This window comes from Tupaia chinensis, unplaced genomic scaffold, assembly GCF_000334495.1.
Source record: "Tupaia chinensis unplaced genomic scaffold, TupChi_1.0 Scaffold000046_3, whole genome shotgun sequence".
NCBI classification, from domain to species: Eukaryota; Metazoa; Chordata; class Mammalia; order Scandentia; family Tupaiidae; genus Tupaia; species Tupaia belangeri.
Window position 1 is genome coordinate 3,923,796 of NW_006159504.1, and position 27,857 is coordinate 3,951,652.

General features: G+C 43.4%; 1 pseudogene; it reads left to right on the forward strand.

Annotated features, from left to right (window-relative positions):
- Window positions 1-439: 439 nt before the first annotated feature.
- Window positions 440-27,857, forward strand: part of LOC102474148 (uncharacterized) — a 56,659-nt pseudogene continuing 29,241 nt past the window's right edge.

Consider the following 27,857-nt stretch of genomic DNA (forward strand, 5'->3'; position numbering starts at 1 on the left):
CATTAGGGGGTTCTTGCTCGGTTTCATATACACACAGGGAGACCTCAGGAGTGATCCTGGGACCTGCAATGAGGCCTTTCTAGCACAGTGCTGCATTATCATATGCCACTGAGCTGGCCTCAGTTAAGGTTTATAATCTTTCTTGCCCTATCATTCCAAGCTATGATGATCTCTGATTTTTACCACCAACATGTGGATGTCCCTTCTTTTTAATAACATAATTAACTAACAACTCTGTTGAGATATGTGATATTTCCCTAAGTTTTAGCAGATCTCCCGGACTTAACCCAAGTTAGTTATTAGGTTGGCATGGCCCATTTGTCCTGCCAGTTGAGTCCTGCTTTGAATGCTGTTTGGACCCTACCTAATTTCAAGCCTTCATGTTCTAGTCCATTAGGTTGCTAATAACAAAATATTTGAATCTGCATAATTTAGAAGAATGGAAGTTTATTCAGTTCATGGTGTGGTGATCCAAGACCCAGAAGCCAGCTCTAATGGGGCCGTGCAGATTTCCAAGGTATCACATAACTAGGGCATGAGGCAAACAGACCATCCGTGTCCCTGAGTAATTCTGTCTCACTCCCTCACCTTATAAACCCACCAAGAGTAAACCACAGGAATCAGCAGATAGCATAATGGTTATGTTGCTGGACTCCCATGTGGTGCACCATGGTTTAAGTCTCAGACCTGGCAGCTTAAAACTCATACCAGGCATGTGTGAGTTCTCCTCCCAAGAGGAGAATGGAGGAGAAGGGACTGTGGTATGACTACAAATCACCTTGCTGGGTGATTTCTCACTTTCTGTCTCTCTGGTGAGACCCTATACCAAAACACACCCTATACCAAAAAAACTCTCTTAAAAAAAAAACTAAATCACAGGGCCCAGGCCCGATGACCTTAATCCTCATCTCCTTTCAAAGGCCCCACTTTTTAACACCATAAGTGGGCAGATTTCACCCTCTTAATCCCATTACAATGGCTCAACACTTATTTGAGGGGAGAGAGATTCTCGTGGTAGCTCTTATATCCAACTTCCCTCCCTCACCAAGTCACTTGATTCCCTCTTGCAGGTTCTACCCTCTCTAGAAGCTACAGGGAGGAAAATGAACATTTTAAAGCACCTGCTGTATGCCAGGCTTAGTGCTAGGTGCTTTACGCTTTATGAATTTTTATCTTCGCCCTGGGTGTTGTAGAAATATCGAGATTCTGAAACTCAAAGAGGTCAAGTAGCTAGCCAAGAGATGATCTCTGCAGACGTTCATGACTTTGCTGCCATGGCCAGCGTTGTCTAATTCCAGGGTGCCTGTGGTCTAGGAGGGTTGTTGGCAGTATCCCTGGGTGTGAGGATGCCCCCATCAGGCTGTATACAGTGGGTGCTGTAGCACGGGGCCCAGTCTTCTTCAGGACAGAAGTGGTCCTTCTCTGGCTGCTACAGGCACAGAGCTGGGTGTCTCTTCTCTCTCTCTACTCTCTCTCTCTCTCTCTGTGTGTGTGAGTGTGTAGGGGGAGGAGGAATAAATTGGTGGAGCACAGAGATTTTTTTTTTAATTTGTTACAGGGCATGTGTACTTGCTGGAGGAAGGGAGAGAGAGTAAACACATTTGGTGGGGGGGGAGGGTAGGGAACAGTCACTCCACAATCTCTTTTCTATTCTTTCAGGATTTGGGACTCATGTGCCCTGCATGTTTTCCAAGTGCCTGGGTCTGTGATTCGAACATCCAGTCAGTCATGTGGGATCCAGCCTCCTTAACCTCCACATCACCAGCTATTTTGTCCTCTACCGAGGGACTGTGACATCATTTACGGGCACAACCCTCCCTGGCATGCAGCTTATATCTAGTGACTGGTCTATGGAGGACAGAACGGAGGCTAGACCTCTGCCTCAGTTTAGGGTGCCTCTAAAGGGCCACCTTGCTCCAGACTTCCCTATGGGATCACAGAGGCCTCTTGCAACTGTGTCCTCATTCAGCATCTCCTGCCATCTGTTTCCTTCACTCCCTCGTGGTCTGGGGACTGTAACCCTTTGCACACTCATCTCCACCTTAGGAACCAGCCAGGCTGCTTGTCCAGCCCTGTGACTGTCCCCCATTTCCACCCCTGACCCAGGCTCCTCATAGCCTAGTTCTTTTCATGGCGTCCCCCACCTTAAGTCCCTCTTCATCCCTCATCTTCATCTCCAGACACCTGTCTGTAAGCTTCCTGCTGTCCTGCTGGGGCCAAGAATATTATGTGCTCCTACCTAGCTGCCCTGATTTGGTATGTAGTCCTCCCAGAGCCTCCTTACATTAGCGTTTTCTAAAGAAGAATTGAGATGACTACGAGCCATTTTTGACAAGTTGACACTGGTTTTGGAAGACCACCTTTTTCTTCTCTAAGTGATCACAAACCTTGGCTAACAAAGCTAGAATTTTCTAAGCAAGGTTTTTACATGTTAAAATGATTCACTTAATACTTGATATCTATATTTTCTTTCTTCATTGATCTGATGTTTGCAGAATTCGCCTCTGCTCCTTATTGAACATTAAGATATTTATCCAAGTTTCCCTTGTAGGTTTTGGTCCCTAGATGTCCGTCTAAAAGGTTTTGAATATTATTAATTATAAATTCTAATACATCTGGACCTGGAGATTTGAAGACATCAAAAACAATTTAAAATTACCATGTTTTGACAAATATCTTAAGCATCAATTCCTTTGAAGATGGTTTATTCACACTTTAAGTTGTAAGACATTTACTAATGAAAAATGAAATTAAATTTAAAGCGTTGGTTTTGCTCTGTTATTAAATGTTTAGACTTGCTATTAAAATTTGTTATTTAATGCTCTGTTACTAAATGTTGAATATCCACTTATTTCATGGGTATCCTCATGAAGTTTTTTGTAAACATGACAGTTGTAAAAATCTTATGAGATAGAATTTATCTCTATTACAAAATACATGAAGTAGTTGCATTTCTATAAAGAAACAGAGATGAAGCTCCTTGAGTTGAGGAGCTTATTCGAGGTCATGTTAACAGGAATACAGGGTCGGTTTGATCCCAGCTCTCTCTGCCTAGAACTTGCTCCCTTCCTGTTGCCACACACTGCTCATCATCATGTCACCAGCCCGAGCAGGGTCTGTCCCTCACCTGTCTATTTAGAGGGGCCCTTTCATTGTCTGCCTTGGTTACTTTTATGCCAACTTGACTGTACCACAGGCTGCCCAGATATCTGGCTTAACATTCTGGGTGTTTCTCTGACGGTGTTTCTGGGCAAGATTAGCATTGAAATCAATGGACAGAGTAAAGCAGAAGGCCCTTTCTTCTTCAGTGGAGGGCTGACTAGAATGACAGGTGGGCAAGGGAGCATGTTCTCCCTCTGCCTGACTGCTTTTCAGCTGAGACATGAGTGTTTTCCAGCATGCAGGCTGGAACTCACACCATTGGCTCTCCTATGTCCCAGGCCCTTGGGCCTGGACTGGACCACACCACAGGTATCCTGGTACTCCAGCCTACAGATGGCAGAGCATGGGACTTTTCAACTTCCATAATGGCTGAGTCACATTATAAATCTCTTTATATCTAAATGGATAGATGTGTGTGTGTGTGATCTATATCTATATCTATCTCCTGGAGGTGCCATTTCTCTGGATAATCCTGATTAACACCTTGTCCTTGTTCTGGGTACCATCATCTCATTTAGCATTTAGCACCTCAATGAAGAAGAGTCATCTAGCTTTTTTTTTTTTTTAATTTTTCCATAGGAGAAGGACAGAAAGAGATCTGGTAGAAGAGAGTGAGAAAGCACTCCCGGGAAAAATGGCCACACCACAGTCCTCTTTCAGCATTTTAGGCACCCATGCACGCGTGCCCCATGTGTTTTTCAAGCTACCAGATCTGGAACTCAAACCACAGAATTGGCTATGTGGGATCCAGTGGCTTTACCACCACACTACCTGCTGGCTCAGCTTACATAGAATTTTATTCTATAGCATGCCCCCCCCCCTTTTTTTTTGGTATTTGCCAATTTCTTTCATCTTTCACAAATATTTTGTTGGGTCATCGGAAAAGTCATGATGCGTTTTTGCATATAAAAATACGTCACGACTTTCCCAATGTTAAACTGAGACTACCAGAGGGCAATTTGTGTAATTACTTATTTTTCAATATATACCCTTGCATTTCTTTATACTTTTTGTGCTATTGTGAACTTATTTTTTGCGTCACTTACTTCTTTGAAACCATCTTCTTTTTAGAACCTCCAGCCACAGGGCTGTGCCTATTTTTGTCTAAAGTCAAGAGTATCTATGCTCAGAATTCCCTTGCTTACCCTTCTTCTCAAGATCTCACCACTTTCCACCTTTACAACCAGAGCTTCTTGCTCACAATCAAGTTCGAATAACAATTTTTTTATTCCTCTTTCTATTGACTGTAGGATATGATTAACTTCAAGACTCGTCAAGATTGATAAGCTGTATATTGTGTTTGCTTGTTCTTTTTAGTCACATAAGATCCTCAACAGTTTTTATTTATTTATTTTTTAACTATTAACCTTGATTTATTGGTAACAAAAGCAATCACATATTCTTGGTAATGGAAGCACTATCTAGACACAGTATTCATATTTATTAAAACATTGTTTTTCTGTCCGGTGAAAAGAAGGGAAATATTTTTTTCCTAGCAAACCAAAATTCTGTGGCAGTTTGACTAGCAAATAACATGATTACATAGAACTATGACTATGTAACTCCAATCTTTTATCTTTTTCAAACTCTGTGATCTGTGAAGGGTTGTGAGCTCATCTCCTTGGAATCATGTGGTCCTGGCCACTCGTCACTGCTTTTCATCTTCGTTCACTTTGTTTAGGCAGTAGAATGAGAATTTTGATATGCTGGGAAGTTCTTGTTCTTGGGGGTGATATGATAAAATGCGTCCTTATTTTATTTTATTTATGTAGCATTTATGTTCATTTTCCTCCAATGTTTTACTAAATCTAAGTCCTATTTGGGAAGAGAGCAACCTAATACCTTTTTCTCAGTTTACGGCATTCATAGATGTTACATTTTTTTTTTCTGTTTTCTATTTTTATACTTAGAATTACTGGATCCTCTGCGGTGTTTAGAACTCACCAACTTCGATCCATTTGGAGGGGAGTTGTTCTTCTCTCTTCCAAGTTCTCCTTTACTTGAATCTTCCTGCCTTTTTAAATATTTGGTCTGGTTGTTTCATCTTTTTTCTGAGAGAGAGAGAGAGGCATCCCCAAAAAGGGTCTTCACACTGCATATACCCCATCTCAGCTGGCCGGGGTCAGGGGCTCACGTGCATACTCCACGTGTTTAGATGGGTCTCTGGATGCAGCTTGGGACCTTCCATGTGGGCTCAGTCGTGTTACCACAGTGGCACAGCCTGGCTTCATTTTGTTACTTCTAAGCTCTTTTTCTTAAATACTATGCTGCACACCTTTTTTTTTTTTTTAAAGAAAAAAAGAGAAATAGAAAAAGAGAATGAAAGAATAAAAAAGAAAGAAAGATCGATAAAGCAACAAAGACAGAAGAAAAGTAGTTATAGGGGAAAGTAAAAAGTAAGTCAGGAGCAAATTTGATAGCATATTTTCTCCAACTTGCCAAAATGACATACTTGTGTCCTACTTCTTATGAATTTTCTGTAGGTCTTTAGTGTCTTAAGAACAAAAAATCCGGTACCAGCAGTTAGCATAATGGCTATGTCGCTGGACTCCCACGTAGTCGACCACGGTTCGCGTCCCAGACCCAGTGGCTTAAACTCACGCCTGGCGCGTGTGCGTAGGTGCCCAAGATCCCAAGAGAAGAATGGAGGAGAAGGGATTGCAGCGTGGCCATCCCCCCTGGGGGGTGATTTCTCGCTTTCTATCTCTCTGTCTCTCTCTGTTAGTCTGGCGAGCGCACGCGTCCTATAGCAAAAACCTCTCCAAAAAAAAAAAAGAACAAAAAATCCTTCCTTCCTTCCTTCCTTCCTTCCTTCCTTCCTTCCTTCCTTCCTTCCTTCCTTCCCTTCTTCTTTTTCTCCTCGTCCTTCTCCTTCTTCTTCCCCTCCCCCTGCCCCAGAGGGCATGTACTGTTAGAGAGAAAGCACTGTAGGGCAGTTGGGGTGCTTTCTCTGAACTTCCTCCTATTTCTGAACTTTCTCCATTTCTCCTCCCATCAGGATTCTGGGCACATCAGCGCATGTGCCTGGTGTTTTTCTCACGCCTCTAGGGCCAGGATTTGACAAGAGGCCAGCTACATGGGATCCGGTTCCTGATCCACAGAACTTAACCACTGCATTCTCAGGCCAGCCCAAGAACTCTTTTGTCTTTCTCTCTTCCTTCCTTCCTTCTTTCCTTCCTTCCTTCCCTCCTTCCTTCCTTCCTTCCTTTCTCTCTCTCTCTTTTTTCTTTCTTTCTTTTTTTTTTTTGAAGAGGTTTTTGCTATAGGGTGCGTGGGCTCGCCAGAAAAGACAGAGAGAGACAGAGAGATAAAAAGCGAGAAATCACCCCCCAGGGGGGATGGCCACATCACAGTCCCTTCTCCTCCATTCTCCTCTCGGGACCTTGAGCACGCACACACACGTGCCTGGCGTGAGTTTAAGCCACCGGATCCGGGACTTGAACCGTGGTCGACTACATGAGAGTTCAGCGACATAGCCATTACACTAACTGCTGGTCTACGAACTATTTCTTTTAAGATGCTTTTTCCCATTATTAGAATATCTCATACAAGCTTTATCCTTCAATAAATATTTTTGGTTAATGGCATTGAACGACAATAAGATTAATGTATCCTTATCCTCAATGATCTCTCTGAGGTCAAGGTCCATCTTGATCGCAGGGTAGGCACTTCTTTCTGATTACCTTGGGCTCAGCTTCCATTTGACAATTTATCAAGGTACTCTTCTTTGTTTTTAATTTTAAAATTGATTGTTAGTTGAAATATGATACAATTCATACTTTCTGAAGCATCACTACAAACCCATCACCGTGATCACGACACAGACCACGACACGGAACGATTGCAGCACCTACCCGATAGATTCCTCCGTGTGCCCTTTCAGAGTCGCCTCTTCCCCAGTGCCAGCTCTCAGTAGCTACTTCTATTTTCAGGCCCTAAAGGTTTGCCTTTTCCAGACTGTCACGTAAATAGGCTCATATAACACAAGTGGACTTCCAAAGTTTGTGGAGAAATGGAATTTGAGTATGAGTTTATTGCAGTGCAAAAACTCTTGAAATTCATGCATCTTCCTTCCCTTCTTCTTTTTCTCCTCGTCCTTCTCCTTCTTCTTCCCCTCCCCCTGCCCCAGAGGGCATGTACTGTTAGAGAGAAAGCACTGTAGGGCAGTTGGGGTGCTTTCTCTGAACTTCCTCCTATTTCTGAACTTTCTCCATTTCTCCTCCCATCAGGATTCTGGGCACATCAGCGCATGTGCCTGGTGTTTTTCTCACGCCTCTAGGGCCAGGATTTGACAAGAGGCCAGCTACATGGGATCCGGTTCCTGATCCACAGAACTTAACCACTGCATTCTCAGGCCAGCCCAAGAACTCTTTTGTCTTTCTCTCTTCCTTCCTTCCTTCTTTCCTTCCTTCCTTCCCTCCTTCCTTCCTTCCTTCCTTTCTCTCTCTCTCTTTTTTCTTTCTTTCTTTTTTTTTTTTGAAGAGGTTTTTGCTATAGGGTGCGTGGGCTCGCCAGAAAAGACAGAGAGAGACAGAGAGATAAAAAGCGAGAAATCACCCCCCAGGGGGGATGGCCACATCACAGTCCCTTCTCCTCCATTCTCCTCTCGGGACCTTGAGCACGCACACACACGTGCCTGGCGTGAGTTTAAGCCACCGGATCCGGGACTTGAACCGTGGTCGACTACATGAGAGTTCAGCGACATAGCCATTACACTAACTGCTGGTCTACGAACTATTTCTTTTAAGATGCTTTTTCCCATTATTAGAATATCTCATACAAGCTTTATCCTTCAATAAATATTTTTGGTTAATGGCATTGAACGACAATAAGATTAATGTATCCTTATCCTCAATGATCTCTCTGAGGTCAAGGTCCATCTTGATCGCAGGGTAGGCACTTCTTTCTGATTACCTTGGGCTCAGCTTCCATTTGACAATTTATCAAGGTACTCTTCTTTGTTTTTAATTTTAAAATTGATTGTTAGTTGAAATATGATACAATTCATACTTTCTGAAGCATCACTACAAACCCATCACCGTGATCACGACACAGACCACGACACGGAACGATTGCAGCACCTACCCGATAGATTCCTCCGTGTGCCCTTTCAGAGTCGCCTCTTCCCCAGTGCCAGCTCTCAGTAGCTACTTCTATTTTCAGGCCCTAAAGGTTTGCCTTTTCCAGACTGTCACGTAAATAGGCTCATATAACACAAGTGGACTTCCAAAGTTTGTGGAGAAATGGAATTTGAGTATGAGTTTATTGCAGTGCAAAAACTCTTGAAATTCATGCATAATTTTTTCATAATATACATTTTTCATGAACGTGTTGAAGACCCCTGGTGCCTGTGGTATTTTGAGCCTGGCTCCTTTCATTTTCTGCAATATATCTGAGAGTCATCCAAGCTGTTAGCTGGGTTGATAGTTTATTTCTTTCTCTTGCTAAGCAGTATTTTATTGTATGGAGGTATCACAGTATATTTGAGGGGCATTTCTGTAATAGAGGGGCATTTGATGTTTTTCCAGTTTTTGGCCATTTCTAATAAAGCTGCTAAAAATATTTGTGTTCTACTTGTAGGTGCACGGATTTTTCACTGTACTTGGGTGTATACCTGAGAGCAGGACCACTGGGTATATTAATGTCCCGGGACCAACATAACAAGCTACCACAAACCAGAGGTTTATTCCCTCAGAGTCGTGAGGGCCACAAGCCCAATGTCGCGTGTCTGCGAAGCTGCACTAGGGAAGAGGAATCCATCCTTTGTCTCTTCTGGCTTCTGGCAGTTGCTGCCCTGGCTTGTGGCCACATCCCTCCACCCTGAGCCTCATCTTCACGCCACCTTCTCCTGCATCTGTCTTCTCCACCTGATCACATTGCAGTGTGTGGGCTCTGCTTCGGACTCCAGGTGACAAAGGGGCAGTGACTGTGCACACACAGCCCCTACTGTTTATTGACAGGGCTGAGCTGTGCAAGGAAGCCAGGAGTCGAAGTAGGCTGTGCTGTTTTCCTTACCTCTGCTCAGCGAACCCTGTTACTTGCTTCTGGGCTCACTTCTGTCCTTGTTTGAGTACACTGGGCCTGTCTGGATGCTTGTTTGCTGCAGTAGAAACCAATTCCGGTTACTGTAAGTAGAAGATAAATGCATCATCGGAAAGTCCAGATTCCTGGACTTGGAAAATGGGCAGTAACCGAGGGAACGTGGGAGCCACGCGATCTGCTGACACCCTGACCCTGGCCACCTGCTCTGTGCCAACCACGCTCTCAGAAACCACCTGCCTCCTGAGGTCTACATAGCTCTCAGGGTCACATCTCAGGTCAGGAGCGCTCAGTCGGCAAAGTCAGATCACATGGTCACGCTTTGGCTAGGAGGAACCGGGGAAATTGTAACCATCCTCCACTTTAACTGCTCTCCTGGGTCCAGTGGCCCAGATGTTTGGTCTCTGCAAAGTAAGAAGGAGATTGAACTTCTGTGCAACCAAAACAAAACAAAACTCACAGATGTTTGCTTCATAGGCTACATACGTCTTTAATTTTTTTTTTTTTTTGGAAGGGGATGACAGTTACTCTTCTGCCTCCAGTTCCACAGAGGACGAATTTGTCGGTTTAAATTGTGAACCTCTGTCACTGCTGTGGTTTGGAAGCAAAGGAGCCGAATAAAGCTTGAGCGCACAGCGTTATCTTTTTTTCCCTTCCTTTTTTAATTGTAGAAGGCACATGTACTCCCCAGAGAGAGGCAGAGGGGGAGGGAGACAGCCCTCCCCCACTGGGCACGGTCACGCCGCCGTCCCTTCTTCATCCTGTTGGGATCTTAGCTCCTTATACTCAGGGAGGTCTCTGGACACGAACCCAGCCCTCCCTATGCGGGTCACACCCACTGAGCATCGCCCTTTCCCACTGTCCCACCCAGCCCTTTGCTTCATTTGAAAATCTTCCATTTCTTTACTCTCAGCTTGCCCTTTCAGCTACTGCTACATGATTTAATTAAATCTTATGCCAGCTCGGCCTGCTATTTTGTTTTCTATTTTGATCGGAGCTTCCTAAGTGGAACATAAACCTCTTCAGGGCCATGACTCAACACTTCCTTCCTGTCCCCAATGTCTGGGCACATAACAGACGCTTAACAACTACTGCGAAGAGTAGTCGTGAGGATTTCAAAAAGGAAGGTACCTCAAGTGTTTGAAAAATGAAGCCTTAAAGCCTTGTCAGGCTGCTAGAGAGGATTCCCCAGGCCATGGGAAGGGGCCTGGCACCACCAGGGAAGGTGTAGTTGCTGGCTAATGGGGCACTCAGGATGGGAGGCAGTTACAGATGAGGCTCATTAGAAAGCCTGGCATGCTGGAGCGCAGGCACAGCTGTGGGCCATCAGTGGCCAAGAGCCCTGTGTTATGATGGCTTGTTAGTTATTTATAGATTATATGACTAGGAATTTTTAAATGTATCTGGTAATCTTTCCTGGAGGTATTGTAGGTGGTTTTTCTCCTCTTGACAACACAAAGATGTCTACGCAGACTGAAAACACAGAACTGCCGTCTTAATCAGCGTAATGCTTAGTTCCATGGGAAGCTAGATGTTTACCTCAGCCATGTGTTCTCCTCAGCATTTGGGTGAAGTCTTCGCAGCTCCCATTTCTAAATGGTCTGTGCTGTCACAGAATGAATGCGTTCACACCCTTTCATGGCCTCTTGTCAGATTCTCAGCGGAATACTGGATTCTGTTAAGACTCCCAGACTAAGGGAGGCAGGAGGAACTTCGGGGTTTCTCAGATTCAGCATATGAACTTGTACTTGGAGCTGTTCCTTAGAGAAGGAGAGCCTGACACAGCTGACTGTCGAATGAGCTCCCGGACTTCCACCAGCACAGAGCTGGCTTACTAGATGAAAGGGTGAATACATACGCTGTGGAATATTAAGCATGGGAGGGTGAGTCATATCTGAATCTACTCACACGGAGGTACGTTCAAGACCTGCTGTTTGATTTAAAACATTTTGTTTATTTATATCATCTGAGAAAGAGAAGGAGAGAGGGAAACCCCCAGCCTCTTCCAACCAGCATCACAGGTATGTGTACATGTGCCTCACATGCAAAGAGACCTCCACTCACAAACCTGGGAGCTTCCCATATGGCTTCTGCGTCATGGAGCACTGAGCTCCTGCTGCTCCACTGTGGCTTGACTCAGATAGACTTCAAAAATCAGTATAAGATAATATTTATAATCAAATCCAATTAAAACATGTTATTTATTTATTTATTTGCCATAGGGTAGATGTTCTCACCAGAGCAAGAGAGAGACAGAAAGAGAGAGAGAGAGAGAGAGAAAGTGAGAAATTCCCTTCCTGGGGGATAGCCATGCCGCAATCCCTCCTCCTCTAGTCTCTTTTTGGGATTTTGGGCATGCATGAACAAGTGCCCAGCACATTTTTCAGACCACCAGGTCTAGTACTTGAACTGCAGAGTCCACTATGTGCGATCCAGCACCTTAACCCCCTGCTGGCTCATCAGATCTTTTTTTGCCAGACAAAACCCACCCCCAAAACCCTAGCAGACAACAGGCCTTCTATGTACATATATATTTGAACATGAAGGGGAGACTTAAAAATAATTTATGGAAAATGTGTATTATGAAAAGTCTATGCATAGATTACAAAATATTTTGCCCTAGACGAGCAAGTGGCATGGTGGTTAAGGCACTGGATCTGTGGTTCCGAATCTACAATTCAAGTCTTGGACTCGTGACTTGAAAATAACGCTAGGCACGAGTGTGTGCATGCCCCAAATCCTGAGAGGAGAGTGGAGGAGAAGTGATTGCGGCATGGTCATCCTTCCTCAGGGTGGTTTCTCACTTTTCCTCTCTCTGTCTGTCTCTGGAGAACATATGCACCCTCTGGAATAAAATGGCTAAAAATACATTTTTTTGGGCACTAAAATAAACTTCATGCTCTAATTTAATTTTTCCGCAAACTTTTGAAGTCCCCTCAGATGATTGTGGGTGTGTGAGGAGAGGAAGGGAAGGGCGTGTACTGTACATCAGGAAGCTGACAGTGGGCGCCTTGGAGGTGCACTGGGGGACAGAGGCCCTGAAGAATAACCAAGTTTTGTCTTGAAGTGATAGGACTTCAAAAAGTTTGTGGAAAAAAGAATTAAAGTACAAATTTATTTTGGTACAAACATGTTTGAAATGCATACTTAGTTTTTTCACTACATGCTTTTCCATGACTTTTTGAAAAACTTATTGTGTACCCTTGGAATAAATTTATCACAAAAAGCATGTTTTGTGTTTTAGAAGTTTATTTAAGAGGATTTAAATGGGAAAAATTGTTCCAACCAAAATTTAAAAAAATTCTCTCCTTGAGACTTCTATTTTTCCTTTCACCTCCATTGCAGAACTAAAGAACTTCTTTGGGAGTGGAGGGCCTGGGATCTGAACCACCCAGGGCTGTGAGTGTGAATCTTGACTCTGGAAGGTGATTCGGCTTGGTCAGGACTCCCCTGTGTGTTTCCCAGCAACCAGGACAAGGCCTAGTTTCTTTTCTTTTCTTTTTGCTATAGGACTCATGCACGTGCCAGAGAGACAGAAGGCAAGAAATCACCCCCTTCCCATCCCAGGGGGGAAGGCTATGCCAGAACCCCTTCTCCATTCTCCTCTTGGGATTTTGAGCACATATGCACATGCGTCCAGCATAAGTTTTAAGACACTCAGTCTGGGACTCGAGCTGTGGTCAACTACGTGGGAGTCCAGCAACATAACCATTGCACCATCTGCTGGTCCCAACAAAGCCTATTTTCCAGGCCTGGTCTTTACCTTTTTTATTTACCCTAGCTTTATTGATAGCAATTCCCTCATTCACCCCAGCTGTCCCAATGGCCTCATGATCACTGACTGCCCCCAGTCCTCCAGGGCCGGCATTACGACCTCAACTTGCTGCCCTTCCCTTGTTCTGTTCAAGCCAGGTGGGAGTGCCAGCAGACTGTGCGCCTTGTTTATCGCTCCGCCCCAGAGCAAGGAAGTCTCTCATTTCTGGGGGTCCCACCTTCAAAGTTTCCAAATTTGAGACCCATCCTCCTTTGGTCCGAATCGTTGCCGTGAGAACTCGGCTCAGGCCGCAAGTTCATGGTCATCCAGTAAGTGTCCTCGCCCCGTCATCCTATCAAGGAGGCCATGCCAAGGGTGCTTCTTGCATCCAGAAGTTCATTCTTCCTCCCCGGCAGCAAACAGGAGCCTCCATCTGTAGCTGGGCACATGCCGCTGGCCCCTCATAGTCCAGTGAGGTGATGGAAGAGCTGACTGTTGAGAGGTAAGTTGATGTGCTGTGTGGAGAATTCCAGAAGGCCGCCTAACGGAGGGGCACAGTTGTTTGCTGCCCTCTTTACTGAAGCCTGGATGACATTATGGGGCTGGACCTTGAGCCATGGCATGAATCATGGCCCGACTTGGGACAGCAGGGTATCGTGGTTGAAGGCTCCAGGGCACGGACTTTGAAGTAAAAGTCAAACTTGTAATGTTTTATTGTATTTTATTTTTATGTGTTAACTTTTAATTGCCAGAGAGTGTATGCACTCACCAGATACACACACACACACACACACACACACACACACACACAAGAGAGAGAGACAGAGAGGGAGAAAGCACTCCCTGTTGGGGCAATTCCTTCTACTCCATTTCTCCGTCCTGTGACACACACACCCAGTGTGTTTTTCAAGCTGCTGGGGTCAGGATTCAAACTGCTGTGCTAGGGTTTGAAGAGAGATTTTTTTGCTATATGGCACGTGCACTTGCCAGAGAGACAGAAAGCGAGAAATCATCCCCCGGGCGGATGGCCGTGCCACAATCCCTTCTCCTCCATCTCTTGAGATTTTGGGCACGCACACACATGCGCAGCGTGAGGTGTAAGTCCCCAGGTTTAGGACTTGAACCATGGTCGACTACGTGGGGGTCCAGCGATGTAAACATTATGCATATATTGGTTCCAACTTCTAAGGTTTTAAAGACATTGTTATAAGGCTTTCTGTCACAAAATAGACAAACTAGTCCCAATTCATATGTTGAAGTTTCAAATGATGTAAAATGATTGATTGCTGGTTTCTCATTGTGTCAGTGTCTAATCATATGCCCTCCCACCTCCCAGTGGTGTCTACTCCATGTGTAGTAGTTCACATGCAATCAGGAAATAGAGGGACCATGTCGGTATAACATGGATGGTGCCATGGTTCATACATGTTTTTTTCCCTCGGCATGTTAACACACACACACACACATGTATACATATACATATAGATTTAAAAGACATTTTTGCTATAGGGCACACATGCTCACCAGAGAGACAGAGAAGCAGAAAGTTGAAATCACCCTCACCCCCTCAAGGGGATGGCCATACTGTAATTCCTTCTCTTCCATTCTCTCAGGATCTTGGGCATGCATGCACATGCACCCAGGGTGAGTTTTAAGCCACCAGGTCTGGGATTTGAACTGTGGTTGGCTATTGGGAATCCAGCAATGTAACCATTATGCCATCTGCTGGTCCCAGCGTGTTAATATTTTAAGTGAACAGGCAAGCTTTCTCATAAAATTTAAGAAAAAAAAGCTAAATATTCTTTAGAATGACTATTTCAGTGGATTCAAGAACCACTGTTCTTTCCACAATGTTATCTGGGGAAGCTGCAAATGCTAATGAAGAGGCTATACATGTTCTCCATATGCTATTTTTAAAAATTGATGTAAAAGTTTGCTCTTGTATCTATATGTTTTGTGTTAAAGGGTGTGTTTACTCACCAGAAGGAGACCGAGAAACAGAAGCAGAGGGAAAGGAGGAAGCACCCTCCACGGGGCCTGGTCACACCACAATCCCTTCTTCATCTCTTCCTCTTTCAGGATTTTGGGCACACACATATACATGCCTGGTGTGTTTCTCAAGCTGCTGGCCTGGATCTCCACTAGTGTAGTGGGCCATCTGGGATCTGGCCGCCTCAAATACCAGACCGTGGAGCCAGTTTAATATCTTTAATTTCGATGCAACAGATCTTTATTAAAAACTAGTCCCTCGAAGGAGCTGCCTCTTAGAAGTGGAAGCACAGACTCTGGGCTGCACAGGTGAATAGGCTCCTGGTCTGTCACTGCCAGGAGCTGGGTCCCCACCTGCTGGCCAGGCGTTAAAGTGCAGCATATCTGCTTATAATGTCTATGCTGTCAAGTCACTGGAAATGCCAGAATCCCCTTCCTATCAAATACTTCTGTCACCCAAAGCTGGGTTTAATAGCTTGTCACTCAGACCCAAAGTCAAGATGACTGGGATTTTCACGGAGGAGTGTTTGTTATTGGAAAGTTGTCTGAGAGAACTACAGAGCTCAAGACTCTCCAAAAACTGTCTCTCTGAACAGGAGGGACTCGGTCTTTATGGGAAAAGCATGACAGGAAGAGGTGGGAGAACTGGATGTCTCTAATCCATCCATTGAACTGATGCTGGAGAATCTCAGGGCTGAGCAGAAGTAAGATGTTATTTCTGTGAAGTTTCTGGAGGACAGTCTTTCACACAAGTCCATCTGGTTTTGGTAAACTATATCATAAGAAAGCAAGGAGCTGAGCGGGTGAGTACACTTACACTCATGAAAGCAGAGCATGGCCAGGGTCAGTAGAAATCCAGCCGTGCCATAACACCAGGTCCTGGTAATACAGGGATCTTGGTTTCACTTCTGCGAACCTAGTCACACATAACATCACCACGAAGGCGCTAACCAAGTAGGGAGATTAGTAGTCATCACGAGATACTAATATTTCAATAAAAAAGAGCCAAGGAAACCAAGTCATGACTTTATTTAGTATATTAAAAAAGGAATAAAGCCATTCTACTCATTCAATTTATACTACTCAAAGTTGAAATAGTATAATAATTAAAACTACAAAAATATTCAAGAAAGAATAGTACAGACAAGCCGTGTTTAGGTGCTAGGACTGTGTGCCTTTGCATTTAGGATAAAGTCTTGTGTAATTGACCAAGTTCACAGGTAAGCCTGTGTCTTACCACACCATGTCCACCATCACCCTCCACTTTAGGCTGTAGCCATATAGCCATATAGTCCTGATCTTTCAGAGTCTCTGGCTTTACCTCTGCTTAGCTGCACAATCCCCTCAACTGTCCAGATTTCCTTGGCTACATCCTGTTTAGCTAAAATGTCAAGGTCATGACAGTATCCTCTTCCCTTCTGCAAGAATGGATGTCTTAGATTTCCTTTCAATTTTATTTATTGTACTTGTGATTCCTTAACATATATAGTGTATTAGAAATACTATAGCATTGTGTTCAAGAGCTTGAGTTCTAGAGGTGGCCAAATTAGGCTTGAATCTTGCCTCCTGACTCTTCCACTTCTTAGCTATAATTTTTTTTAGGGAGAGATTTTTGCTGTAGGGTATGTGCACTCTCTGGAAAGACAGAGAAAAATAGAGAGTGAGAAGTCACTCCCCAGGGGGGAGGGTCATGCCATAATCCCTTCTCCACTGTTCTCCTCTTGGGATTTTGGGCATGCACACACACACACTTGGCATGAGTTTGAAACTACCAGGTCTGGGAATTGATCAACTATGTGGGAGTCCAGAGACATAACCATTATGCCATATGCTGGTCCCTCTTTTCTTTAAACGTTGTTTATTTACTTCTACCATGAGTGAGAGACACATAGAAAGAGACAGAGTTAGAGAGTGATAGAAAGACAGAGATAGAGAGACAGCACCTGCAAGTGTCTAGATGTCACAACCCACCCCCAGCCTCCAGCTAGCCCCCTGCACATGCCTGGTGTATTCAGGGAGGTCTCCAGATAAGAACTTTCTCATGGGACTGCCTAACAGAGCATCATGTTTGGCCCCCTACGTTACTTCTTTAAGTTTCATTTTCTCCACCTGTAAATTAGAGATGATGGTAATATTAACCACCCAATAGGGAGGTCACATAAAAAAAACCCAAAACCCCCCAAAAAACAAAAACAAAAACAAAACAGGTGTACCTCGCTGGCACAGTGCCCGATGTCACACTGGGTACGCTGTATTGTCAGTTACATGAGCCAGCAATGGCTTCCATCACTGACCATCGTACCTGGGTTCTTTCCAAAGAACTTGCCAAGTTATAAGTAGTTGCTGGATAAATGAATAAGCAAAGGGTATGAAAAGATTAGAACATTTCCTGGTGATAAAAATCTTTTTGCTGAATTCATATAAAAAATTGAATTGACTCATTAAAATGCACCAATGTATTTAAATTTCGAGCAATAGTTCCTTCTAGCTAGGAAATTAGAATCAGTTCAAAAGTTCTTTATTGATACATTAAAAGAATTTGAAGTCCCTAAAGATCAATACTCAGGACTATACTGAGCCTAGAAGGTAGACAAAGAGATTCTATCTATAAAATGTATCATATTGAGTTTTTTGCGAATCGGTTTTAGGAGTTGTTCCTTTTTATGGAATAGTACTGCCATCATGAAATGCCATCAACACGTATACTGTTAGTGTTTCAGGATGCAATTAAATAGATTTCATGGTATCTGTGTAGCGTAACTTCTGGAAATGAACAGGATGCTAAACACCCTTATTTGATGTGTATTCAAGATTGAGAAAGAATAATTGGCCTTAAATGTACAAAATCATGTTATTGATTATGTCTCTGAGCCTCAAGGTGATTAAGCGCTGTAATAGGCTAGACAGGGAGGTGGTGAATCCCGAGGAGCGTTTTAAAAATATTATTCTCCATAAGGGCACATTTTCTTCTGGAGAATCTAAACTTTTCTTCATCTGCCTGAGTCATATTATTTGTCATATCATCTCCCTTTTCTACTCACTAACACTGAAGAACTAGTCATTATTATTATTATTATTTCATTAAAAAGATGGTTTCTTAGTACATTACAGAAATACCCGAGACTGGGTGATTTATAAAGAAAACAGTCCTGGTGACTACGCACTCTGGAGGCATCACCAATGGAGGGGGCAGAACTTCGGTCGGAGAAGAACGTGCTCTGTGTCCTTGCGTTTCTCTGTCTTCCAGTCTGTTACTCTTCTTTTTTCTCCCCCCCCCCTTTTTTTTAGAGGTTTTTGCTATAAGGCACATGCACTCACCAGAAGGACAGAGACAGAAAGTGAGAAATCACCCCCCAGGGGGGATGGCCTTGCCGCAATCCCTTCTCCTCTGTTCTCCTCTCGGGATCTTGGGCACGCACGCACATGCGCCAGGTGTGAGTTTAAGCCACCGGGTCCAGCACTTGAATCACAGTTGACTACATGGGAGTCCAGTGACATAGCCATTGTGGCAACTGCTGGTCCCTCATTACTCTTCTTATAAACTCACCAGGCCCTAATCGTAGAGGCCTGACTTAATGACTTCATCACACTCGAGGGCCCGGGGACATCGTGAAGGAACCAAGTTATCCTTTACAATACAGCTAAATCCTGACGCATGAACTTTGGGAGATATCTGATCACTGCTCACTGAGATCTAATTCCAATATAGGAGCCTCTGGGGACAAATCGGTATCCAAACCATAGCAGTTGGATTACAAGGGTTATTTTTCTTTTTTTTTTTTTTTTTGTCAAAGAGGTTTTTGCCTTAAAATGTGTGTGTGTTCATAGGAGAGAGGGAGAGAGACATAGACAGAGGGAAAGTGAGAAATCACCGCCACCCCCTGCAGGGGAAATGGCCATACCACAATCCCCTCTCTTCTATTCTCCTCCCGGGATCCCAGGCATGCATGCACATGCACCCGGTGTGATTCTCAAGCCACTAGGTCTGGGACTCAAAATGCAGTCAGCCACGTGGGAGTCCAGCGATGTAACTGCCACACTTGTTGCCACTTTGAGGCCATTAGAATTTCCAAACACAAACCCCAAATTCTTTCCAGGTTCTCACTTCCACTGACAGTGTCCTTCATGCCTCTTTGCTGCTGCTGTCTTCTGACCTTCAGGTGTAATCTGCTCCTCTGCAGCCCACCTTTAAGTGCGAGCGAACCATCTCACACTCTGCGTTCACGGCGTTGACTATGGAGCTCTGTCCATAAACTATTCTGGTTCTTCTTGGCCGAAGAGTCGCACTTTGGTTTGGATGTCTGCCTATCTTAGTTCATTTTCTGTTGCTGTAATGAATACTAAAAACAGGGTAATTGATAAAGAATAGAGATGTATGTAGCGTATGGTTCTGGAGGTCTAAAGTCAAGGGGCTGCATCTGGTGAGAGCTTTCTTGCTGGGGGATTCTGCAGAATCCTGCAGTGGCTCAGGGTGTCACGAGGTTAGGGCAAGAGCATGTGTCCACCTGGTCTTGCTCCCTCTTCTCATCAAGTCATAAGTATTCGGTCATGGGGGCCTCACCCTGATGACCTATCTAATCCTAATTACTTCCCCAAGGTCCCACCTCTTAATACTGAAGTTGGATTATTTCCACCCTCGAATACCTCACAACTGGGGCTAAATTTCATGAGTTCCGGTGAGGACATTCCAGTCAGCTCTATTCTCTTGATGTGGTCCCCAGGAAGCAGAGTACTCCTGGGCTAGTCCTGGCAATCTGCTGCTCTTCGCTAATAATTTGCTTAGGGGTGAGAACATAACTGACTTTGGTCAAAGATCCAGGAGGATAACTGTGTTGGGGCCTTCTAGGAAAAGTTTTTCTCACTGATTAAAAGCAATAAAAAGAAAACAAATAGTTTCTCATCTCCTGACCCACTAGTACCTTTGGACATAAAATGAGAACCGCAGCCACGGTCCTGGAACTGTAGATGAGCTGAACTGCTGAGCTAAGGACGGCAGAGTGAAGAACGAACAAATGCTGGGACCAGCAGCTAGCATAACGGCTATGCCGCTGGACTCCCACGTAGACAACCGCAATTCGAGTCCCAGACGTGATGGCTTAAACTCATGCCGGGCGCGTGTGCGTGCGTGCCCAAGATCCTGAGAGGAGAGTGGAGGAGAAGGGATTGCGGCACGGCCATCCCCCCTGGGGGCTGATTTCTCGCTTTCTGTCTCTCTGTCTCTCTCTGTCTGTCTGGCGAGCGCACGTGCCTTATAGTCAAAACCTCTCCAAAAAAAAGAAAAAATAATTCACACATGCTCACTTAGCTAAACCTGGAGCCACTGCAGTAAAGAGAAACTGTGCTTGTTGGAAGCCAACTGAACCAGAATTTTCTTTCTATTTATTATTCTGTTTTTTATTCTGATATTTTGTCATAAGGACATTCAGGCTCTGCCGTTTGACAGGAGCACTGCTGATGCCCAAGTGCTGCAGGCTCGTCTCGGTGCCCCGGCAGGCACAGGGGCCAGTCTCTTCCTTCCTTAGGGCGAGCTTAGCTGAGGCTACTTGGTTAAGGTGGTATCAGCCTGATTTTGCCACTCTAAAGTCCTATTTTTCCTTTAATGAATAATCAGTATGTAGTACTTTTTTACTGTAAGATTCCTGTTCTTTGTTAACCTTTACAAACCAGGATTCGCATCGACTGAATTAATGAATGCCTAAATTAATTATTACGGACATAGTTGCCAAATAGTATATCCTATGATTTGACACAAACATTTTTCCTTTGCACATGCTAGAGCACATTCCTGCAAATCAGCAGGACTCAGGGGAGAGAGAGAAGCACCTTCCGCAGGGTCAGGTCCCTGCAATTTCCTTTCTCCAGCCCTTGAGCCCATCAGATCTCAGCGCTCACGCAATGCCTGCTGAGTTTCAAAGCGACAGGCCAGGGATTTAAACCGTGGTCACCCTTTGAGATCTGGCTTCTCCTGACCAGTGCATCACTGCCCCACCATGGAGATGGTCCTCCTATGGAATATTTTTTTTTTTGAGAGGTTTTTTTTTTTTTTTTTTTAATTGAAAGCAAGGGGCCCCACAAGAAACACCAGACAGACAGAGAGAGACAGAGAGACAGAAAGCAAGAAATCACCCCCCAGGGGGGATGGTCACGCTGCAATCCCGTCTCCATTCTCCTCTCGGGATCTTGGGCACACACGCACACGCGCCCGGCGTGAGTTCTAAGCTACCAGGTCTGGGACAAGAACTGCGGTCGACTACATGGGAGTCCAGCAACATAGCCATTACTCTAACTGCTGGTTCCCTCCTATGGAATTTTTAATAAGTTTTGGAAAATTGTGGTGAAATACATGGTGTTTTCATAAAGTTCGTGGGTAAATGTGTACTATAAAAATACTATGCATGGATTTGAAAACTTTTTTGCACCAAAGTAAACTCATACTTTAATTCTGATTTTTCCATGGACTTGCAGAAATCCTCTTGTCTACATGACATAAATTTACCATTCTAGCCCACCAAGTATAGGACTGAGGGGCACCCAGTATACCTACATTGTTTAGCTAGCACCACTACCCACCTCCAGAGAGTTTCCACCATCCCGAAGTGAAAGTCCGCACCCACTGAGCAGGGATTCTCCGTCCCCCTCACCCCCGGCCTCGTTAACCACTACTTACTTCTGTCTGGATGAATCTGATATTCTAGGTAGCTCGTATAGACGGAATCATGGGACATTTTCACTTTTGTGTCTGGCTTATGTCACTTAGCATGTTTTTTACTAAATAATTATTCATTTCATTTTATTTATTGCTATTTTAAATTTTCTAAAGGGCATGCACACTCATGAGAGAGAGAGAGAGAGAGAGAGAGAGAGAGAGAAAGGATACTACCAAGTCTAGGACTTGAACTGCAGTCAGCTCTGTGGGAGTTCAGTGCCTTAACCGCCATGCCACCTGCTGGCCCCACTTCATGTTTTTAAGGTTTATTCATATAGCATATATCCAAATTTGATTGCTTTATAAGGTGGAATGATATTTTATTATATTTATCTATCATCTATCAATCAGTAAATCTATCTATCTATATCTATCTGTCTATCTACCTCACATTGTCTCTGTCCATTCACCTGTTCATGACACTGGGGCTATTTTCACATTTTGGCTACCGTGAATAATGTGGCTATGAACACGAGTGCACAAATGATTTATTTGTGTTCCTGCTTTCAATTCTTTGGAGTATATACTAGAAGTGGAATTACTGAGTCATATGGTGATTTTATGTCCCAGTGTTTGAGAAAGCACTGTATTATCTTCTGCAGTGGCTGGGTCACTTCGCTTTCTTGCCAGCTATGCACAAGGACTCCAGTTTCTCCACTTCTTCTCCAACACTTGTTACTTTCTGTTTTTGGGTAACAGACATCCTAAAGGATAGAAGATGATATCTAATGAAGTTTTGATTTGCATTTTTCTACATCTGTCGAGAGAGAAATGTACACACAAAATGTGTAGTTCATATATATAAGGGAATATTTATTATCCCGTCTTAACAAGGAAGAAAATTCTGGGACCAGCAGATGGCATAATGATTATGTAGCCAGATTCCCACATAACTGACAGCGGTTTGAGTCCTGGATCCAGCGGCTTGAAACTAAAGCTGGATGCATGTGCATGTGTGCATGCCCAAAATCCCAAGAGAAGAATGGAGAAGGGATTGTGGCATGGCTATTCCCCTGGGAGTGGTGGTGGTGGTGATTTCTTGCCTTCTGTCTCTGTATTTCTGGAGAACACATGCACGCTATAGCAAAAATCTCTCAACAAAAAAAGAGAGAAAGAAAATTCTGAGGTGCTACAATATGGATAAACCTTGAGGCCATTATACTAAGTGAAATATTCTATTCATGGAAAGACGAATGCTGTGTGATTCTATTTATATGAGGTATGTGTAGTAGTAAAACTAATAGAGTTAAAACGTTGCCAGGAGTTAGAAGAGTGGGACATAGGAAGTTATTATTTAATGCACACAGAGTTTCAGTTGGGAAAATGAAAACGTTTCTGAAGGTGGACAGTAGTGGTGGGAGGGTCCTGAACTGCATCCTGGTTAGGATGGGCCGATGTTGCTGAGTAGTTAGGAGAGCCAGCTCCCACGTACGTGACTGGGCAGTTTGAGTCCCAGATCCAGCTGGTTGAAAAACACATCCGGCATGCAGCAAGTATGGCTAAATTCTGAAAGGAGGGAGCAATGGAGAAGAAGGGACTGCGGTGTGACCACGCCCCATGGGGGTGCGTTCTTCTCCCTCTCTCTCTGTTTCTCTGTCTCTCTTTGGAAGTGCATATACCCTCTGGCAAATTTGAAAAAAAAAATAGAGACAAGAAAATGGTTAAAATGGCAAATTTTATGTTATGTGTATTTTACCACAATTTAAAGATTGCTAAGGGGCTAGCCTGCTAGCATGGAGGTTTGTGTTGTGTATAGAAAGCTGGGTCCCATATGTGCGATCATACTTTAAAATACAACCTTGTAACTTCAAAAACACATCGAGTGAGTGTGTGTGCGTGTGCACGTGCAAACCCCAGATCCTGCTGGGACAGAGAAACAGGGAAAACGACTGCAGCATGGCCATGACCCATGGAGTGTGCTCTCGCTCTCTTTCACTCTCTCTCTCTAGTGATTAAATAAATTACCAGAGTCATTTCCAAAGGACACAAAGCATATCTACAAAGGGTAATTTGACCATTAAAAAGAATAATGATTACAGTAAATTAATGTATATAAGCCATCATAAAATGTCTAAGCATAGGGCCAGCCTGTGGCCTAGAAATTAAGGTAGCTGGATCCCACATGGCTCACTGTACATTTTGAGCCCAGACCTGGCAGCTCGAAAACACCCTCGGTAGGTGTGTGTGCGTGTTCAACATCTTGGAAGGAGGGAGAGATGGAGAAAGGATTGTGGCATGATCATTCTCCATAGGGTGCTTTCCCACTTTCTCTCTCTGTCTCTCTCTAGAGAGCACATGTACCCTGTGGCAAATTTAAAAAATAAGAAAAAAAGAAAAAGAAATACTTGCAAGTCTATGATACTAAAAAAAGAAAATCCACACATATTAACTTTTGGATATAGCGAGGGCAACAAATAGCTCCATATTCTGATAGAAGTTTATGAAAGGGGAAAAGAACATTCACAGCCAATTTTTTTTTTTTTTTTTGAGAGGTTTTTGCTATAGGGCGCGTATGCTCATCAGAAAGACAGAGACAGAGAGATAGAAAGTGAGAAGTCTCCCCCCAAGGAGGATGGCCACGCCACAATCCCTTCTCCTTCATTCTCCTCTCGGGATCTTGGGCACGCACGCACGCACACCCGGCATGAGTTTAAGCCTCCGTGTCAGGGACTCGAACTGTGGTCTACTACATGGGAGTCCAGCGACATAGCCATTATGCTAACTGCTGGTCCCAGGATCTACTTTTTGACCCCTTATTTTGATATTTACTTTCACTGAGACACGATTATAACTTGGGTATGAGCCATTTGCCAGCCTAGCAGGGGAGGTTGGATAGGGCTATTCAGAAGGAAGTGACAACCTCAGATGTGTTTCCTGTGGCCCATGAATCTTGGCCACGGGGGCAACACGACCTCTTCCTTGGTCTGTGGCTCTAGCTGTTGAGACAATATTGTATTACTCCTCTTGTCAGAACAGGATTAAATCTGGTTCTCTGAAAACGGAATTTAGGACACTGAAGTTAGAAATCTCTCAGGCTGGAATTTGAGCAGCAATATGGTATTCTGGAATCAGTGTACAATACCCATTTTTTCCCTAGGTTTTGCTACAGGACTTTAGGAAAAAATTGTTGGTGGATTCTTCTCCATGAACAAAAGCACTTTGAACAGTAAAGAACACTTGCAATTACTTCTATTTTACTTTCATTTCTATTTTTAATTAATGTCTATTTTATTGAAATATTAAAATGTATTTAAACAATTAGCATTCCTTCAAACATTAAGCATAAATAATTAATATTCCTCTAAGTATTTACATGCTCCTTGAAATGAATAAATCAAAACTTAACACATTTAGCAAATTAAATTACCTAAATGCTTAAGCATTGATTGCAAACGTATTTAATCTAACTCCTCTAAACATCTGATAAAATCACAGATCTAATAGACTTAATGTTTTGTGTACCTTAAAAAGCAGAAAAAAACATAGACATATAGCAGAATTAGAAAACTGATTACACTTATTAATACTAGTTACAAACGTGCACATGCCATGGATTGATTAATTAATATGTTTTAAAATTTCTTATATTTTTCTGAGGTAGCTTTCTTAGGTTACAACGATTTTTGCAAGACATAAGAGGAAAGCAAACAGAACAACCACCCTCTGACTACCTGAGTTTGCAGGAGCTGCTTGTCAAGCAAATGATTCTTGGTTAAGCCCAGCCTGTATAGAAGGATTGAGTTCCTTTTGTAATTCCCGTTTCTCTCTTCACATTAATGGGCCTTTTAAGTCCATGTCTTTCACAAGGCTTTTAGTTCTTGAAGCTTCCAGTATTTCTAAGAAATTACTCACTCTCTAACTTTCACATGTTCTGAATTTCCAGGCTTATCCTGTCGGTATGACCCATTTTAATTTTTTTTCTAGTTTTGCTGCAGAGAACGTGCTCTTGCTGGAAAGAGAAAGAAGTGAGAAATCACCCCTCGGAGGAGGACCACACCGCAATCTCTTCTCTGTTCTCTGAGATTCTGGGCGCACATGCACATGTGCTCAGCATGTTTTTCTTTCCTTTCTTTCTTTCGAAAGATTTTTGCTAAAGGTTGTGTGTACTCACTGGAGAGAAAAGAGAAAGAAAGAGACAGACAGAGAGTGAGAAATCATCCCCCAGGGAAAAAATCCCTTCTCTTCCAGTCTCCTCTAGGGATTTTGGGCACACATGCACACACACTAAGGGTGAGTTTCAAGCCACCGGGTGTGGGACTCAAAATGTGATCAACCATGTGGAAGTCCAGTGCCTTAACTTCCCGAACCACCCTGCCCCACCATGCTCAGCATGTTTTTCAAGGCACAGTCTAGGGCTGTAACTGCATAGTCAGACACATGGGATCCAGCTGCCTTAACCTCCATGCCACCTGTTGGCCTCCCAATTTCTTAGTATTACCTGTGTCACTGGAGAGTTATGGGTGTCTCGCTTTATACCTAATTAATAGGGCTGCCCAGAGTTTTCATCCAAGTGCAGGAGAGATTATTCTCGGTTTTGGAACACTGGCTAACTGGTCATCTCAGACAATCATGTATGACCACCAGTACTGACGAATTGCTAGAAACTGTTTTATTTGGGGATCTTATATTTCCTTGAAACACTCTTCACTTTTTAAAATTTTCTTTTTTTCCTCTCTGTTGTTCAGATTGATAATTTCCATTTTTATCTCCTGGTTTACTCTGACATTTTCATGCTGCTCTTAAACTCAATCATTTTAAATTTCAGGTATTGCACTTTCAGTTCTAGAATTTCCATTTTTTAAACATAGATTCTATTTTTCTGTTGAAATTTTGTCCTTTGCATTAATGATGAGCATTTCTTTTCTTTTCTTCTTTACTTTTCTTTCCTTTCTTTTCTTTTCTTTTTTCTTTCTTTCTTTCTTTTTTTTTTTTTTTGCTATAGGGCACATGCGCTTGTCCGAAAGAGAGAGACAGAGAGACAGAAAGTGAGAAATCCCCAGGGGGATGGCCATGCCACAATCCCTTCTCCTTCATTCTTCTCTTGGGATCTTGGGCACGCACGCACAAGCGCCTGGCGTGAGTTTAAGCCACCGGGTCCAAGACTTTGAACCATGGTCGACTACATGGGAGCCCAGTGACATACCCATTACACCAACTACTGGTCCCAATGAGCATTTCTTTTATGTAGAGATTAGTCATAGCAGCTGTTTTAAAATAATCACCTACTGAATCAACCCCTGGACCACCACTGAGATAGTATTTACTAGTTGTCTTTTAAGTATGGGTCAGGTTTCCTGTTTCTTCGTATGTCAAGTAATTTTAGAATGTGTCCTAGATATTGTGAATGAACTAGTATATAAATGCTGGACTCTATTATGTTATTATAAAGAGCACTGATGTTCTATTTGGGTGGGCAGTCAATTTATTGAACTCAAGTCATGAGCTCTCACCCCTGTTCTGCCCTAACCTGGAATGGGGCTTTGCCGGTTTGATCCAGAGGTGTAAGGGGTTTGGGCAATGTTTACATACAGATTTTATTTTTTGGTTATTTCCTTTCTTAGGTTTCCTTCTTCATTTCCCAACCATTAGATCTTCCCAATTTCAATTCTCTTATTCTTCAAGTCAGTAAGACTTAAAAAAATTATTTTTGAGCTCTAATTTAGCCATCTTATTTAATTGAGAACTCCTTGAAAGGCCAAAAATTATAAAAATAGGAAAATCACCCATTTACAATCACCCAAATACATCTTCCATGCATTGGTCTCCTCCTAATATGTTCTATTTTTATTTGTTCATTTTTATTTTCATCTTTTTTTTAGGTTTCACTCAAGGGCGTGGATACTCATCGGAGAGAGGCAGAGAGAGAGGGAAAGTGAGAAATCACCTCCCCCACACCCTTCTCAGGAGGGATGGGTGTGTTGTAAACCCTTCTCCTCCATTGTTCTCTTAGGATTTTGGGCATGTAAGCTGCTGAGTCCAGCACTTGATTCAGAGTTGGCCATGTAGGATCTAGCTGCCTTGACCTCCACGCCACCTGCTGGCCCCATTTTTTTTTTCTCTTTTTAAACGGTTTGTTTATTGGGTCCAGTAGATGGTGTAATGGTTATGTCGCTGGACTCCCACGTAGTCAACTGTGGTTCTGGACCTGGCAGCTTAAAACTCACGACAGGTCAGTGTGTGTGTGTGTGCCCAAGATCCTGACAGGAG